We start from the raw sequence: 4,271 nt of genomic DNA, 5'->3' as shown, positions 1-4,271 counted from the left end.
CACACTCTGTGTGCACTCATAAAAAAAATAAAAAAAAATCTTTAAAAAAAATAATCACATGACTCTTCTTCCACACAACATGATCCCTGAGTGCCGCCTGCTCCAATCAGCACTGTTAAAACAATGTGATTAATCCTGCATTAAAAAATGAATCTTTAGCACATAGAGAGGATTAAACAGGTTAATTTGAGCTCATTATTTCTAAGGCAGATGCTACACAATAGAGCTCTGAAACTTCAAATTGGACACATTCAAACATTAAAGCTAACTCTCTCACAGACTAACAAAAGAGACATGGAATCACTTTAGTTTGTCTCCAGATGCAGCCCGTGCTTCATTCAGTGGTTTTAGCTAGATAGCAAGCTACACATATAAAATGTATTTCCCCAGCAGAGACTCTACATCGCACTTAAAAGACGCTGTGAATAAAACAATCAGTGAAAATTAGTTTATTTTAAACCACAACTCGTAAGCTGCTCCTGATATTTTTAGTTTTTATTATCTTGGCTGCAGGGTTTAAGGGTTAATTAATTATCAATTAATGACAGTGGGTGTGAATACAGATTATTGAATTGTAAAACAGGAGAAATAATAAGCAAAGACATTCGCCGCGTCAACCATGCCACAATTTATTGGACAAGAAAAAGCAAACCTTCATGAATTCATCCACTAACTTCTGATTTCTATAACTATAGCGTTGTTTGTTTGTTATTTCTTTTGTTACAAATAAATACATTTATAAACAAATATGCATAAACACTTAATAAACACATAAACTCAGCGTGAAATTACATGGGGCAAAGTTCATAATATTTATTTATGCATTTTTTTTTTTTTTATATGTTTTTTATGTAGTTCTGGACACATTACTGAGTCTTGCAAGAATGCTAACCTTACAAGCAGCGACAGTTTTTTTTTTAAATTTAATAAAAGACGAGCAATAATTGTGAGAACAAGAGAAGATGTAGCCAATTAGAAACAACTGTCTAAATGTACAACATGCAAGCTAAGAAAGCAAAGTGTAACAATGTTGCCATAATTTTAGTGATCGTGGTATTTTTTCAACATTCACTGAAAATCAGTTCTCTCATATTTCCTCTTTATTATTTCCATCACTGTTTAAGAAACTTAACAAAGTCTTATAAAGCATCTAAACCAGCATCATGAAGTGATGTTTAAAGATCGCAGCAAAGCTCACAGCATCTCTCAAATCAAGAGAAACGTTCAAAGTGTACAGGCTTAAGGGAATTATTGCTTTTATCACATGCAATTACAATACGCCTTTTAATCTGTATCTGTTTGTATGTACAATGTGTATCAGTTGTTTGTCCCAACAGATCACAATACAGAATGTCCCTGTCTGTGGGGCTTTCATAAAGATTTCTATTCGCATTGATACGATTCCTTGGATCACAAATTCTTCTAACTTGATTAAAGTTACCAATGATGAAGGTATTCTCGCGCTTACAGTTACCATTATTATCTCTGATGTTCCTGTTTGCTATCAGATCATCACATCCCCCTGGTGGGATTGCGCGGATGATATGCTGCTTCCAGAATCTCCAAACACGTCTGTCAGCGATGCAGAGCACAGTGCCAGACAGCACCACCAGCAGGAAAATTGAAGTCTTCATTGTATTTCTATACCAAAGAAAGTAAACAGAGTGAATAAATAAATCAGTATTATTTCATTTAATTTATTAACTTGTTTATTTTTGTTTCCTAAATGTTAATCGTGCTTAACTATTAAAGTAAAAATACAATAGATATTTAAAACTACAAATTAGATGATACTTTTGCTCCAAACAATAACTAGCAAAGACGTCTCACCTTGTCTTCTTTTTTCAGTTAGCCAAAGAGTGATTGGTTGCCTTAAACACCGACAGTTGTTGGCAGGAGTTGGTTGAATAAGGAAGATCTTCAGTGTAGGAAACTCTCTGAAAAAGTCATATTGTTTGCAGTGAGTTCATAAATTGTCCAGAGCCTGTCAGCGCCTGCATATCTGACCAGTTTGAATGAATTTATATCTAAACAGAAATTGATTAAAGCTTGCACTATGCAAGTAAATATGTAAAATATTCATATTATTAAAGATCACAAAATCAAGATCAAGTCTTGTAATGCTGTCCATATCTGGTTGATTACGATGTCTTTGGTATATACGGATATATTGATATCCTTATAACTGTTTCTGCAATCTCGTTTTTTCGGTCACTGCCCAAAGCTGGTGACCATAGGTGAGGGTAAGGACGTAAATCGACTGGTGAAGTGAGAGCTTCGCTTTTACGCTCAGCTCTCTCTTCACCACGGACTGGTAAAGAGTCTGCAGCCGCAGCACCAATCCATCTGTCGATCTCCCGTTCCCTTCTCCGGTCACTCGTGAACAAGACTGCGAGTTTTGTAACTTAATAAAAGCAGTAATTTGTTTGCCAGAGTGCCCCTTCCATGTCACACCCTGTTCTTTCTTTCTTGTCTTATATGGAAACTGACTTTGTAGCTTTTTGGGAAATTGTTAAACTTCAGGAAGATCCTGAACATGCCCCATCGTTTAGCCAGCTCTTTGAAGCTAAGCAGGTTCAGGCCTGTTGCTGTAATTTTACAAAGTGCTGAAGTTTAGTATCAATATCCAACTGTCATTTTAAACTGGTACAATTAATTTAACACATTAATATAACACATATAAAAAAGCTTTGCAAGCATCAGTTTAAAAGGTTTTGTAAGAGAAATGATTGAATGTTTGATATTTTTATAGGTTAAAAATAAAATGTGAAAATAATCTGGAATTTAATTTTTCCTTCTTCACACTTTCAACTGTATTTATTTTTTGTTGTGCTTCACTTTTCGGTTCACAATAACAATAACCAAGTAATTTCTTATTTTATCTTACACCATTTTACCAAAAGGTTGTTAGAGATTCAAATTTGTCACTGTTGACTTTCCGTGCATAAAACCTTATAAACACTGAGCTCTAAATGGTTTGAAACTCTAAATCTCGAGTCTAAAAGGGAGCATGTTTATTTTGAAAGCCTTGCAGATGAAATTTTGGGCGATTCTTTCAGTGCTGATATAATAACAGCTACTTTTCACACTTACTGTGTGTGCTGTCCTTACTGCTGTGAAATTATGTGTCACATGTTGTAAAAATGAAGCTAAGATGAATGCAGCCCATATATTTTGACACTGTGATGTTTGTGTGTCCTCAATGCAAAGTTTGCAGGTTGTTGGAGAGTTAATAAAAGTGACACTAACTTGATGTTGTTTGGCCTCACTGTTTAATAATCTTAGAATTATTTAATACTTCTTAAATAATAGCCATGTGAATCAACATTGCAGTTATTGTTGACAGCAGGCCTGAAATTTCATGATATTGGATCATGAAACTGTCCTCAGATATTACATGTAAATGTAAATGATGTGTTGCTGCCACAGGATTAGTCTTTCCTGCTTTGGTTTTGATGGAGCTGATGGTTTGCAGTAACAACGATATTCTCCTCAGTATAAAACAGAACTCAGGACACGTCGAACTGTCCTGCATTAAAACACATCCAGCGCAGTGTTCGTACTCTACCTAAATGGATCTGTTACATTAGTAATATATGGGAGTTGTATTTAAGTCTTTTCCACATGAGGACACTTACCTTATTTTGTGCTTTACTGATGAGTGGTTGGTTAACCTGCAGTGGTTGAGGTATGTGTCCTTTTTCTGGAAGAGAAGGTGTAGAAGATGTCTTTAATTAATGTAATGCTCTGAAGGTGTCAGTGATTACTGTGAATTCATCGTAAAACTGAATTTCAATGAAAAGTTTATTTAAATCTGAGCATAAATCAATAAATTTGGTATATGCAAATAATATAAATAAAAAAATTCTTACCAAATGAGGAGTGAAGACTCAATGAGCAGAGATCACGTTTGGTGCAGCTCAGACACGCTGATCTGTCACAGAAGCAGAACTGATACTTTGCTCTGGGGGCTTCAGTTTTTATACATTTTAAGCAGCTCCAAAAATAATTATTTGCATGAAGACCTGCGTGACTACTGCACCAATTCTAACACACTTCTCTGTTTGTGGCTCAGAAAAAAATTGCAATAGCATGCAGATATGCTTTGTTATTCACAGCTGAGGTCCGGCAAGAAGTTCCTGTGGGCCAAACAACTGACAATGTCTTTACATTATTTTTCTTTACATAAATAAACTGAGTGCACCTAAGAATTGCAGGCAATTGCTTTTCAGTTTTACATTTCAAATAAGGATCCAAATGCAGACACAACA

The 4,271-nt window shown here is 35.1% G+C and overlaps 1 long non-coding RNA gene across 1 annotated transcript; it reads right to left on the bottom strand.

Moving 5' to 3' along the window:
* Window positions 1–623: 623 nt before the first annotated feature.
* On the bottom strand, window positions 624–3,986 carry LOC120436054. The gene is made up of 4 exons (XR_005610085.1): window positions 3,873–3,986; window positions 3,639–3,703; window positions 1,831–1,937; window positions 624–1,641 (listed from the first exon to the last, which is right to left on the bottom strand). It is a non-coding gene; the product is annotated as an uncharacterized LOC120436054 (long non-coding RNA).
* Between the last annotated feature and the right edge of the window lie 285 nt (window positions 3,987–4,271).

This window comes from Oreochromis aureus, linkage group 23 (assembly GCF_013358895.1).
Source record: "Oreochromis aureus strain Israel breed Guangdong linkage group 23, ZZ_aureus, whole genome shotgun sequence".
In the NCBI taxonomy this organism is placed as follows: Eukaryota; Metazoa; Chordata; class Actinopteri; order Cichliformes; family Cichlidae; genus Oreochromis; species Oreochromis aureus.
This window is presented reverse-complemented; position numbering and strand designations above follow the sequence as displayed.